The sequence below is a fragment of the Drosophila yakuba genome, chromosome 3R (genome assembly GCF_016746365.2).
Source record: "Drosophila yakuba strain Tai18E2 chromosome 3R, Prin_Dyak_Tai18E2_2.1, whole genome shotgun sequence".
Classification (NCBI taxonomy): domain Eukaryota; kingdom Metazoa; phylum Arthropoda; class Insecta; order Diptera; family Drosophilidae; genus Drosophila; species Drosophila yakuba.
The window spans coordinates 12,884,048-12,899,066 of NC_052530.2; the positions used below are offsets into that span (position 1 = coordinate 12,884,048).

Genomic DNA, 15,019 nt, shown 5'->3' on the forward strand with positions numbered 1-15,019 from the left:
ATGTTGTCCTCTTTGATTTTATATATAAGAAAGTTTATGCTTTAGATTTGGAGGCGAATTGTAAAATGCTTTTTATTGTCTACTTGGGTTTGAATTTCTATACTGCAAGCAATTTTTGTAATTGAAAATAAGGTTAGCCTTGAATTTTTGATAATTTTGAATTTTATCAGTACATTTTTAGTTAAAGTTGTATTTTTAATTGGGTGCTTTAAATTTTTCAGTACTGCCAAAAGAAATAATTTAATTTGTTCCTAATTTTGGTTAATGGGTTAGAATTTCAATTTTAATTTTGTTGAAAATTTCATTAAAGTCCTTTTTTTGAATTTGGATGGAAGATAATTATTTTCGAGCTGATTAACAAGTAATATGATTTGTTTTGCTTTTGGCTTGAAATTGTATTGTAATTGTGATATTGTATTATTAGGCTTTGGATTCTGAAAAATATTTTATAAAATTTTTAAAAATTTTATGCCAATGTAATGTAATTGTGTGTATTTTGACTATATTTTGAATATGTTGTATTTTTTAAATTAGTAGGCCGATTAAATTGTTTTTTTTTTTCGTTTTTGTATTGAGGGCGTGTGACCTTAACTTTTAATCTGTTTAACTTGATATTGAATTTGAATAAGGAGTTTTAAAAACAATTTTCATAAAAAAAATTTATTGTGCTTGAACTTAGGATTGAATTTTTGATTTTCCGGATTTTAATTTGTTAGGCTTAATTTGGGTAATGAAGGTCGATTACTTTTTGCATTTTTTTGTATAGTAAAACTCTGTGTGAATTTGGATGGATTTTGAATTTGTTGGTTGTAATAGTTCTGATATCGTTTTTGGTAATTTCACGTCGAGGGTAAATGAATAAAAAAGAGATTATAAAAATAATTATAATATTTTTGACCGGAATATAGTACTTGAATTGGCTTGGCATTATATTGATTTGATTTTAACTTATCGTATTGAGTTTTCCGTTTGAATGTTATTTTCGTCGGTCGAAGTTGTTTCTAAGTCAATGACCAGAAGACATTTTTGTGTTCTTAAGGGATGGGGGTGGTTTAAATGACTTCCTGGGGTTTTGTACCGTCTTTTGCTGTACAAATTTCTAGCAGCACTTCTGGCGCATTAAATATTTCTTTGAAACTTTCAAAAACGTGTGATTAAATAATGCTGCAACGCCTTTGCTTTCCTTAATGAAAATGTCAACGAAATATTGAAAGCGCTGAGAAATGCTAGAGTTCTTAAACTTGAGTTCGGCTTGGCTATAGTCTTTTCGCTAACCTATAACCTATAACTCGATTTCGTTGTATTTTTCTATCGAACTTTTGGGGTCAGGCTATTTCTTTTCTTCTTGGGAATCGTAGAAGCAGCTTCCTTTGCAGCCATTTTATTGCCAAAGGGGTGTGAGTGTTTGATGGGTGAGTGTATTGGTGAGCATACCCCTGCGCGTGTGTGTGTGTTGTCTAAAGTGTGTGTGTGGGGTGTGTGTGTGTGAGTGAGTGTGGCTGGGTGGTTGATTTGCGCCTAAAGCTCTGGGCCATGCGAAACTGTCTTTTGGTATTTGCTTGATTTTTGCATTAATATTGTGGTTAAACTAAAGATTCGTAAGGACGAAACGCGAATTTCGAATTTGTATTGTTTCGATTTGCGTTTTGGGACACAAAATGATAAACTATTGCATTGTGTGTGAGGAATTTGGCGGGGCAGGGGCGAACTCTTTGGTTGAATAACAAAAATAAGATATTCATGGATACTTGGATTTGCTTCTGGAAATGAAGCCTTCTGCGATGCCGTAGAAGAAGAGTTCGTTTTTGGATTTTGAGTTGTGTCGGTGGGATTTTGAAATTTTGCTTCTGGGCTGCTAACGAGAGTGAAAGGAGGCTCACCTTTGGCTCGGTTTTTGGGCTTTTGAATTTGGATATTTTTGAATATGATTGAAATGCTTTGGTTTTTGGAATTTTACTTAGTAAGGCTCCAGGGGGGTTTCTCAAATCTGTTTTTGAAATTATCTTCTAAACAGTAGTCAAAACATACTTGCGAAATTCGGAGAGCAAAAGGTGGGCACTCAGTCGCTCTCTCTCTCTCTTCTTGCTGCTGCTTCGGCTCTCTCTCTCTATGTCTCGGTTTGTGCTTGTGTGTGAATTCGCCGCAGGATGTGGGCTGTATGTGTGTGTGGTTCCTGTCGAGGGGTGGCTTTTGCTGCTTGGGGTAAATCACTGCCCCTGCTTAGATATTCAGCTGGATATCTACGGCGGGGCAGCTTTCTCCTTTCTCTTGGTTATCTGCTGCTTCTGCCGGCGTCGGCGTCGCTGCTCCTTTTCGTCCTTCTGCTGCTTTCGCCGTCAAATGCTCGATCCTTCTCTTCGCCATCGAGTTCATCATCATCAGCTTTGTCGGCTTAGGCCCCAGCAAAAGTGTATTTGGATATTTGGTTTGCGCCTGGACTTGAATTTTGGTTTCCTTCCTTGCAGTTTCTGTCGGATTTCGGTGTGATTTGCTGGCCGGATTTTTTGCTTGGGGCACAGGACTCTTCGGTGGGCGGCGACGGGGCGTGGCAGTTGCTTAAGACACAGGCAGTTTGGCTGGTTGGGAATTTCGATTCGATTTTGATAGCAGTGTGGATTTTGAATTTCGTTCTTGGCGAGATTGTCATTGCAGTAGAGAATTATGAGCAGTAAACACTTAAGAATTTTGTTGAGTTTCATAACAATTTCGTTGATGGGGATGTGAGTTTGATCCGGATGCAAGATGTATGGTTACTGCTCGATCCATAATAGCTTTCCTTTCTTCAGCTTCTGGGGTTCCTTGAAGTAAATATTAAAAAAATTATATAATTTGAAGAAATTACATTTTCATAAAGATCTAACAAGTATAAAAATCTCGCTTACCTGTAAGATATAAAAACGATATTATTATCTCTCTTCACTAAAGATTTTTCATCTCGTGCTATTTGGCCAGATGCGTTGTAAACTTTCCAATTGGTTCCAGGCGTTTAACAATTTTCTTGGCTATCAGCTTTCCGATGTGAATTTCGATGTTACTTTGGAATTTTTGCTTTTGGTTTTTTGCAATTATTATTAATCCAAGTTGGTATCGTGGTTGTATGTTGTGAAAATATTTAAATTTTGCTTTGGTTTCATTGGATATTTTGCTGATTTTAATTTTTGAATTTGGTTTAACTTTTGCTTAAACTTAGGCTCTTGGTTTTTTGTGTTGGGTATTTTTGTTATACTTTAACCATATCACGAAAATGTGTAAATTTCACATTAACAATTTTCGCAAATTGTTCGTTTGTTGTTTGGCTTGTTGGTACTTGGGGTTTTTTTATACAAATTAATCTGACATTCGGCGGTTGAATTTTTGCAACTTTTTCGACTGAATTTTGTTGGGCTTGCTGCGGTGGATTTGGTTGATTTAGTTGTTCTGTCGGTGTGGAGATGCTGCAACAGCCTCCTTAGCGCCGCCTGGTCATGGCGCTGCGAGGAGTCCTCGATCCTGGTGCTTCTGTTGCTCCTGTGCGGCTCCTACTACTGCTGCTACTGCTGCTGCTGCTGTTGATCCTCAGCGTTTGAAGATTGAAATGAAACTGATTGATTCTGCGCAGCAGCCGCAGTTTATATACCCGCCAGATCGTTCGAACCGACGCTAAGCGATCCGATCGCAATCAGGATGCTAGAGCTTTGTCCATTGTCTGCCAGGATGTGGACAAAGGACGCCGTTGGCAACAATGAAAACCCGTTGGACAAGTTTATTATAGAAAAAAGCAACGCTCAAAAGATCGGAAAACGCTCGCGTTTCCCTTTGGTGGTGGTGGGTCTGGGATCGCGGGGTGGTTCCAAGGATCGAGATCTGTAGCCAGCAGCATCAGTTCGCACACCTGGCGGGCTCAAAAAAGCTGCAGCAGCAGCCGCTGGACCAAACTGGTTTCAGAGGGTCCGAGGGTTCTTCAGTTACTTCCTGGCGTATCCTTGACCATTTGAACTGCAATTGTCTGGCCCTGATGATGGGAAAAATTCCTTATTTGAACATGTTTTTCCACACTCAGTTCCTGGGCGTCTCGCATTGGAAATGGAAACAAGTTTGCTTGCGGGAACGAAATTTGTCAGTTTTAAATTTATGACCAGCACAGGTCAATAGCGGTTTAAGCGAAAGACTCTTCTAACCCAGATTTCCCCATGTAATCCATTTGGAGTAGGCCGTCGCCCCAGACACCCAACCATCAATGCATCCATCCGTAATCCATCACCCACATCAGCTGGAACTTTCCGCTTGTGGGTCAACCTTTTTCTTGGTCGCCAGCCGACGGTGAATCCTTACTCCTTTCCGTCCGTTATTTTTTTTCGCATCTTTGCTAGTTTCATTTTGGATGCCATCTTTCGAGCATAGCAACAAGTTAAGGGTTGCGCCGCTTTTTTTTTTTTTGTACTTTTCCGTTTCCCCGAATCCCGGAGCCGAGCACTTTTATTATTTAAATTGCTGTTAACCCTTGTTTGGCCCGGGTTGGTCCCGGTCATTGGGTTAGAGGTGGGGTCACGACATCTATTCACGTCTGCGAGTATGAGAGAGCATTCCGAAATGGGACATTAGGTGCTAGGACGACGAGGTTTGGCGGTCTATTGTGAATGAACAGTTTGGCTGTCGTTAATGATACGCACCGTGTGCAAATTAAATGCCGGAAATACAGTGCAACTTTCTTTGAGGAAAATACACTTTTCCGAGAATAAAGTTAATTATAAAATATTTCTATTAATAAGAATGGGTGCAGCTCTTTAAACTGAATGTATAGACAGCAATTATAAAAGAGCCTTTTTATTTGTAATATTTATGATTAATATTTTATTAAAATTTTTTTTATTATTATTATTTCTTTAATATTTGATATGGTAACGTTAAAGTAAATGAAGATGTTACTTTCATAACAACTAATTAAGTCCACATTTCTTTAGGCCTCATCTGCAAGTCAACTTATTTCAGCATTAAACTCCGGACTATAATTTATTTATATTAGGGTTTCGATATCTAAAAATGTTGGCGCCAGAAGACGGTTTCACCATTTATTTTCTTGCACGAAACTTTGTGGTACAGTTGTGTACAAAATGCCTAAACTTTAGATGAAGGCTGCCGTTAGGCTCGGGTCCTTTGGCCACCTAAAATTTGGACAAGGGGAGGAGTGGACGAAAAGAAAATTTGCATATTGTTGTTAATTTTGCATTGAAGTTGGGTTCATAACGAAGAGGAAACACTTGAAATTTGCATACATTTTCCTCGCTCATACAAACACTAACACAAACTCACGCACACCCACATACACATACACTGCGACGAGGGGACTTCTATATATGCAAATTTGTATGTTGTAAAGTTTTCATATAAAATACAAGTAAAAACCGAAAGAGAGAAAATGGATTTGGGGATGCGGCCAAGGATGGGATGCCTGCTGAGGACAACGGGCACAAGAAGGACAACAACACACTCGCATACAGACACAGACACAGACAGGGCCTACACAAAGGAGGTACTTGCCAAGAAGGATTGTGCGTGCCAGTTTATCCTGTGAAAGTGTCCTGACCGTGTGTATCCAGGCCGAGCGTCTGAGTGCCTGAAAAGTCAGCAAAAGATACACACAAACACACTCGCTCACACACACACTGCTCAACCCACACGAACAGATATGGGGAAAATAAATTCAACAAACGGCTTTTCCAGAGAAAATGCTGGCCTTTAAGAAGAAGGGGGTCCAAATGGGCGGGGAGGAGGAGGGCAGTCGAGTCGGCTGGCATTGTTTGGATCAAAAAGGCGCCTAAAAATACTCACACAAGTTCCTATCTCTGCCCAGCTCCGAAGACCCTCATTTTTGGTTGGCCAACCATTTTTTTGGTTCATCCTTATCCTTTGCCATGTTGTTGGACCGCCTGCCGCCCACATTTATGTTACCATAATTTGACTTCAAGAAAAAAATACAGAATGAAACAAGTTAAACTGCGGACAAGGAAAGATGGCATACTCTTTTATGTAACTGAATCTGTATGCTTTGGGAATGAGTTAGGTTTTGTAGCCGACCTTTGACGATTAATTATCCATTTTAAATCCCTTTTTCGTCCTTTTGTCCATGGAAAAATATGCTACGCGCTGACTGAAACATATGTAAGTATAAAATCAACGTTTTCTGTTGTTATATTTATTTATATTTTGATTAACATTTCCTTATAACTTGTATTTGATATTATTACATATGATGCGTTTTAAATATTTAAACATTATTTTTAATTACCTTAAATAATAACAATCCTTTAATATAATGCTGGTACAGATAGATAAATAGTTAAAATATGGATTCCACATTTCTTGGCAATGTGCCCCTTGCAGGTGCACGAAATAACTATCAATATAGTGCGGATGGTGTTGATCGGCGCGGAGTCTTCCATCAGAAGGGTATGAGAACAAGGACACTCATTAAACACACACATACAGGACACCCACGCTGGAAACTGGGAGCCAACACTTGCTAACCGAATTTCCGGCTGTAGTTTTTCGGCCATGATGGGTTCATTTTTCAGCACCCATACACACGCACACACGCACACATTCATCCTTGTGCAGGGACATGTGAGGCAACCACTTATGAAGCGAAAGTTGGCATGCGCACACACACTTACAGAGGCACAGACTCTTAAGGGGGGCAGTTATGTGGGTGTGTGCGTGTGGCGTTCTTTTGCGGATTTTGCAGTCAACTTGAAAGCCAACAGGCAAAACTATACAGCTAATGTGTGTGCATGTGTGTGCGAGGGTGTGCATAATGTGTGATTGTGTGGAAATTTTTGGGCAGTTTCATTTCGTTCATATTTATTAGTTGGCCCAGACACACGCATACACACAGTCACACGGTCACATAAATACTAATACACCCACAGGCAGACAGAGAGAGAGTCATCAAAACAGGACAACAAGAAACGGAAACATTTTTTTACTTTGTATTTCGTATTTTGTATTTTGTATTCACCCTCATCAGTGCAAGTTTAAATGATGTTGCCTGTTCTATGGCAACTATCTCCAGAGTGGCAGTGCAGACAGAAAAACGCGGAGTCTTTTAAAACAAGGCAAGGTTGATAAGTTTACAGTTTATTATTGGAATATAATTTAATAAATATATAATATAAAAAACCTTATTGATTTTGTCAAAGTATGTATTATTCTTAGATACATTGGTTGCTTACAAAAAAAGATACTCATTGAGAATACATTTATTTACGAATTTCTGCTTGTAAGATGTAGGACATAAATAGACTTAGTTTTTATCTTCAGTATAAATATTTAATATCAATCTAAAACAAATCCACAACTTATTTCTCAGTGCTCGAGCGTAAGACCCATTTTCATCCACAGATACACAAATACTGTGACACGCTTGGGCCTCAAGGATATTCCCCCCTCTCCCCCCATAATAGTTGGTGTTAGTGCAAGAAAATAGAGGGAGGAAAGCTTGGGACCAGTGGCCTGGAATGGGCTAAGCCTCAGCTCCTTCTAGCCCATTTCCTGGCCAGCCAACAGTTCTGGATCTCAACTATAACTAGTGGACTTCTGGCTGCTGTCTCCAGCAAATGTAATCAATTTTTATGCCATTATTGATGCTTCGCAAGGCAATTTAATTTGGTCAAGGGGTTGGGCGTCGTAGTCGGTTTCTATTTACGCCTGAAAATTGATGTGCAAATTAATTGGGAATTTTTGGCTGATTTAGCCTGGCGAAGGAAATGGCTTCCGGTTGTGTCTGGCCTATGGATCGAGTCAGCCTTTAAATGGGGGCGTGGCTGAGATGTGGTTGGGATTTCTGGATCCTACCGATGGCACTGGAGAACTTGAAACCAACTGTGGGCAGGAAAATCTGAAAGAAATGTATTAAGAAGCTGAACTTAATGTATTACCTTGATTATATGAATTACTTTGTTTTTAATATTATATGATTATATGAATTACTTTTTTATTATTAATACTGGTACTATAATAGAAGTAAAGTAGTCTTGCACGTTCGTATACACATTATGATCTTTTGGCTCTTTGCTTAATTTCTTTGCTAGCATCTTTAACTTTTTTCTCTTCCATTTGCTCTCACTTCACCGCCCTTTTTACCATGCTTTTATTAGTCCTTTGCGTGGGTCTGTGTACGTGTCCTTTTTCATCCTCCGACCAAGCTTAATGTAGCAGTGTTTGTCTGGCTGCCACATTTGGCATTAAACATGTGTGTTACCCATTTTTGTATTTTTATCATTAACGATTTTGTGTGCCAAAGAAGAATCCTTTTGTTTCAGCTTGAACCCTTCAGATATGTGTCTCTGCTTTTGCTTCTGTTTCTGTTCCTGCTGCTGTAATTGTATCTGTGGGTCCTGCGAGAGTCCCTCGGAAAGTGTGTATGGGTTTTTCTGCGATTGTGTGTCCGTGTGTGACACATTTGTTTCCTTTTATAATTATGTCAGCTGCAAGTATTCCTCCTACAAAAGAGTTTATCAGCGCCATAAAGACACAAGTGCCTAATGGCTCTGTCCCCTTAACGCTGTGAGTTGGGATTTGTTTTGCTTCGGGAGTTGAAAATTTCCCTTCCAACTAATAAAAATGTTAATGAAGGATGTGAGGAAATGGCAAGACTTATGCTTTAATGAATGCAAGGAAATGTTGCAGACTTTTTATGCCGAATTAAATGCCAGAAGATGCACAAGAAATCTCGTTTTTCTGTATTACTTTTGCAGGGCTGCTTTAATTTTCGTCATCGAGTTTTCTAAAAATCTTGTAAAATGGCATTTTAGTTCTAGGTTGTAAGATAAGAAAGAGTAGTTTTCTTAGATTTAATTTGTCTCAGAAACAAAGTAAAAATCTGTTATAAGTTGAATTTTACCCTATTCTTTTCATGCCAAATACCTTATTCTTAATTAATTTCCCTTCAGCGATTCTCATCGTACATTTTGTATAATTATTTTCTCGATTGCATTTCTCTACTGCTCCATATTCCTTAATGAATATTTTAATACCCGCCATAAAATGTCCGTTATTTTGCCGCCATTTGCAACAATCAGCACACCACACACACAGATTCAGACGAACGAGTATATTAAGGATTCGCAGTGTTTTCTTATCAGAGGCCTTAATCCCCGAGGGCCACACACACGCACCACACACATATGAACATGAGGACAGATTCCATTAGCATAAAAATGTCATAAATAAGAAGCACGCTTACTCAGCCCGCACTTATTATCCTCCTACAGAACCGGGGGTTGTTCTCAAATTCAAAATGGCGCCGCTTTCTTATTAGAATCGCTTAGGGGCGGAGGTTGTTCAGCCGGCAGCATCTTCCTGCGTTTTCGGGGGTGAGTTTTCGCACACCAAGCGCAAAAACCAGTTCTCAGACCCTCACCCCTCGACCATGCCACGCCTCTTCTTCTACTCTTGGCCATGGGCATGAATGTATGTGTGTGTGACTGTACCGTCATTGCTGGTCGAAAGTCTCGGAGGCGGCCAAGATGACGTGTTCTAATTGATGTCGCCACGAGGACTACAAAAAGGATTCCGCATCCGGGCATTCGAATATTGATTTTCCACTGCCACCACACCTCCTGGTTTTTGGGTGGGAGGCTGTTCATTAATTAAGCTGACTTTGACGAGGGGAAAGTTTCCGCAGAAGGCGGCGAGATGCCGGAATAGTTGCTCCGTCCAAGGCAGATCCGTAATGCGTGCGGTCGAACATCAAAAGTGGAACATGAAAAGCACTCGGCCGTGGAGTATGTGCGCCCAAAACCACCCACCAATCCCCCAAAGCAGCATGCAAATTGCGTGTGTCCCACCTAATCGGCCCACTGTCCACTGAGAAAAATATTTCTTTACATGTTTGAGAGCAGGCTCCTTTGCTTTCAAAGAAATTTAGGAATTAAAGCTCATAGCTTTAGTTCAAGGAATGTATTTCATTACGTTTAAAGAGCCAAACTTTTTAGTTTAGATAAATAAACGAAATAAATATGCAATATCCTTCAGCATAGTGCTGATGTATTTTAATATGTTGCTAGATCGTGACATCATAATTAATGGCTTTCTAAAAATGTGTAACTGCTATTTTCTGCGAGTGTCCCCCACTTTGGCCTTCCACTTAGACGAAATTAAGGCTGGGGGCTTCTTCTTGATGGTTGCGATAAATCATAAGCAAAGAGTTGCAAAAAACTACCAGTCGACAAAATGTTATGTACATGAATGTTTTTAGAAGCCATGCTAGATGCGACTTTCATCCTTTGCCATTTCCTGGCCCATTTCTCCCATTTCTACCACTTCTGCCACCGAAGCTTGGCTAAAACTTCTTGGAATTTGCTGCTGCAAATAGTTGAAGTCTCGTCCTGCTATAACCCCCTCCACTTCGTCTCCGGAATATTTATAAATGAAAATTCCAACAAGAACGTTTTCTATTAAATTTCAGCTCCCTCTGCACGAGAAAGTTTTCTTGCCAAGGCCCTCCGTTTGAGTTTTTGGTTTTGGGTTGGGTGCCGAGGCCAAAACAGTTTTCGTTTTATTGCATTACATTATATACGATTCGTATGTACACATAGATATATATATATATATATCCGTATATATATATGTATATACATATATATAGGTTCTTTTTGCTGAGCAAACTTTTTGCTTTGGCAAAAGTTTCTTGCGAATAGAGCGAGACGGAGAGGACCCATTCAGGATCTCCCATTACTTTTCAGCTGCAAAGTAAAAGTTCTTAGCAGCACCTCCATCCCGATTGCCGCCCATTCCCATGGCCATTTACCAAATGTGCCAACTACTTTTTCTCAAGTACCACTGCGGGACATTAAATCCGGCTACGTGCCTCGTCCTGGCCACTGCCGGATTGTTGGATTGTTCAACTGTTGGAGGTATTATGCCATGACCGAAAGTTTGAATAGTTCTTCTGCAACACACGAATTGTGGGTGGATGCGAACGGATGCCTCCCTTTTTTGCCACTGCAATTCGTTTTGGCCCCAGCTATTAGATAAGGCTTGACCCTGCCATTACTCACAGCTAGTCTTGGATGCTTCCACTCCACTGCAACTGCCACTGCCACTGCCACTACTACTGCTACGAGTGTTCTCCTCGAAGATGCTCTTTCCCACACGGAGGTGATTCCACAACTGGACAGCATCCGTTCCCACAGGCGAAGAGGAGGCTGCTCGTAGGTTCCCAAAAACCTGCCTGTCCGGTTGCCGGCCGGAGAAAAGAGTTGAAAAGCTGCCCAAAACAGTGTGAGAAAATCTTGGTCAATTTGACCTCTGACCGGCTAGCAGGGAAGATTGCTAAGGGGTTGGAAAAATTCTAAGATGCTGTGTGACTCTAGGTATCACATGATTTTTTGAACACTTCTCTAACTCAGTAATGGTGCTATTGTCTTAGAACTCTTATTACATTGAACTTAGAAAATAAAATTTAATTTGTTTTTTTAAATGCAAGTTTCATATGATAAATTTTGAACTTATCAATCGGTTGTCGCAACCCTTAAGTCAAAGTGACGTCTGCTAAGATATCAGAGGGCTCTAAGCCCCGTTCCATGGTTTCAGAATAAAGTATAATATTCAGTTGTCCAATATCCAAGGAACAACCACAATGACCAGCTCCAAGAGCTATTCGTTCCGAAAATTTATCAAATTGGGGGTTGGATTCCACGCAAACTCGATTCCGGAGTGCGGGGAAAAAGGCTTAGAGGGTGGGTAGGCAGGCTGGCGATAAGTTTTTATGTCTTGAGCTGATGGTGTTGAAAAGTTTTTGTGAAACTAAACACAGAATTTCGACCGCCCACCCACAGGTCCCTGAAAAAGGATATAGTTCGGGGGTTGTTGGCCAGGAATATGGCCGCAGCAACTTTTATGCGGGCGTGTGCGAGTGGGTTTTAATGAAAGAGTGTACATACACTCACACACACACACTCGCCGAGATAGAAGTCCGAACCCCAGGAACGTTTTCTTGAAGGAGCCCAGGCTGGAAGCTGGAAAAGGGTTGGAAGGGCACATCCTTGCCGGACTGGACGGGATTGTCAGGAGGTGGATATGCCGTTGTGCATAAAAGATAATGATGTTGCCTTAAACTTTTGGGAATAAATAATAGTTGTAGTGCTCCTCCCTGCTGACGCTCACCCCGCAGGCACAATGTCCTTGTTTCAGTCTGGCTGTAAGCTAAGGTTATTATCTTTCAAGTTTTCAAGCCCCATGTGGAAGTGCCACAACAGGAGCAACAACAACATGCAACGAGCCGTAAAGCGTAAAGGGACGGGACCCAAGGCCTTAAGCTTATAATTAATTGCATGTTTGGTCGAGACGAAATAATCCTTTGTACTGAAATACACCCGACCCTGGTCTTCTCACATCCAGCCAACCTCGCCCCCACACATCTTATGTTTGCCCATGCGTGTTTTTCTGGACCCAAACCTCCCTCTTTGAGGATAGTTCGAGCAGCGCCCCAAAGTTTGTAACACGCCTTTTGGGAAATTCACAGGCAAATGAATGTTATCATAACTCCCACTGCTCCCCAGGCTCCCCATCTCCGCAGGCCTATCCACCTACCAGTGACCAGCTTGTTCAACTGTAAAGAACTATGCTGTACAACATATCTGCCTTATACTTGTATATAAATACATACTCGTATATGGCATCTTTTCGAGGACCCCCATTTCTCTGGGCCGTTGCGGTTGCAGCCCGTTGAATGTTACAAAATTATATTAAAATTGATGAAAGAGCCGCTAATTAACGAAACGTCGACCTGTCAAACGTAGCTAATGCAGCCTTTGTCCCTCTGATTTAAAGTTATCCATCTGGGCAGAAGTCGTTCCGGCCTTTATGGATATTAATGACGCGCTTTTGTGCGTGGGTTTCGCTGACTAATCAGCCGAGATAGAGCTGTCTCGCAGTTAGATAGCACTGGAAAAAAATACGAGTATACAATACTCAGTCAGTTCAGGTCTGATTCAATTGATACGTATTTAATCAGTTTCGTGCAAGTTATCATATCATAGGATATTTTACAAAATATTCGACAAAATATAATATAAATAGTTTAATAAATTTTTAAATCATGGCAAGATGTTCATTTGCTTAATAAAAAACTGCTATTTCTTTGTCACTTTTTGCTCAGTGAGTTGACAGTAATGAAATCAGATTTCGGAAGTTTAGAACTTATTCTTGATTGTCCATGCAGGCTCAGTACATAGTCCTTCTGCGCATCTCACGCCCCTTGGCATTTTTCAGCTCTATCCTATGACAACAAGAAGCTGGGAAGATTGAGGAGGGCAGGCAGCCAAATGACAACAATGGCCAAATTTTAATTGAAAACTTTAATTTGGCAACACAACGAAGTTTGCCTGGAAAAGCCGAACTGCAGGGTGAGGAAGTGGAGTCTGGACACTGGAGTCTGCATCTTGGTTGAGGTTTAGGTTTATTTTGTCGCTGCTGTTGGCATTGCCATCGCCGTTGTCATTGCCCTTGGCTACGTCTTGTGCAAAAAGGAGCAAAGGATCTGGGGCTGGGGAGGAATTTGCCAACAATAAAATGCCGAAATAAAACAAGAAATTCAGCTCGGTGTGTGCTAGAGTGTATTTACTTATGGCCAGACAGCATCACTCCTCCTGGCTGTGAGTGTGTGTGTGTGAGTGTGTGTCTTCTGGATGTTGTCCTTCGCACGCTTTGGTCCTTGTGCATCCTTGTTTCTTGCTCTTGATTTCTTGTTGCTATCTTTTATAGCTGCCTTTGCCTTTGCCGTTGCCGTTGCCGCTGCTGCATTGTCCAAATATATGCACATGTCCTTCCGCCTGTCAGCCAGATCCTTTTGCATTTATTTCCAGCGCTCTTATTTATTTATAAAGCCAAGGCTCGGAGCTCGTCTGATTCTAACTGCTTCTTGTTGGGCTGCCATGTAGCTGCCATGTTCGGTTCAATTGTTTGCCATTCTTGGCCATTGTCTGGACATCTCCAGTTCCATTCTGAAACCTCCCCTCCCCCCATCTTCAACTCCAGCTCCAAGTTGGCCGTACTCTTTTGTCTGCGCAAAGTGTGTGATTCTTGTTCATCTTTTGTCTGGGGCCCATTTGAAATTGATTTCTGAATTATTCACAAATTTGCGCCAGTCCTGCCTTCATTTTGCCTCAATTGGCAGCCTCGCATTAGCCAATAAGTTTGAACGCCACTCGTCCACATCCTGCATGTCCTGGCCATAAGTCATCGGAGGCCGCCTCCTTCTTGCCGTTGGCAGCAGCTTGCTGTTGATTGCTCCATCGCCTCCACAGCTTCTCCACTCCACTCTTCTGCCAGTTCATCAACTCAAATTTTATGCATTTTAGATGAGTTTTCCTCACAGTTTGTTTGCAACAACAAGAAAAACCAGCAAGAAGGAACATTTTGTTTTTCGTTGTTATTTTTATGCAACTTGATGAAAATTTTCAACATCAACATCAAGTTTGGGCAAAATGTCAATGGGGTGCCTTGCCTTGGCCAGCTTCTCGTTCTCTGCAGTTTGGAAACTCAAACCCGTTCGCCCAAGCCTGGCAGCATTTTGTGGCCAGATCGAAACAGGAGCGAATCCTTGAAATATATAAGAGTAATGTATACAAAAATACACCATGTACCGAGTACACAAGTACTTATTTTAAGTAACATTCCACCAAATGTGTATATGATATAAAGAATACAATATTAGGTCGCTTGTTTGCATATCCTGGCGCCCAGCAAATCCGCTCCATGTCCCCCAGAAAATTCATCAACTTTTCTGCATTTTTACTAATTTCAACAGTTAACTTCCTTTGGTTTTCATAGTTAACTTTTACCAGCATCGAAAAATGTTGTGCCTTGGCAAAATTTGAGCAGAGCCACGGAGAAGGCGCCCAAAGGATGTGGAATATTGGGATGACTTTGCTGGAGCGCAGCTCGAATATTCAACTCACAAGTTCAATAAAAGTTTCGACGCTCTCGTCCTTGTTGCAATTTTATTTGCTGGCTGGCGAAAATGCAATTTCCAGGACAT

General features: G+C 40.9%; 1 pseudogene; it reads right to left on the reverse strand.

Moving 5' to 3' along the window:
• Window positions 1-557: 557 nt before the first annotated feature.
• On the reverse strand, window positions 558-14,315 carry LOC26534694 (annotated as a pseudogene).
• Between the last annotated feature and the right edge of the window lie 704 nt (window positions 14,316-15,019).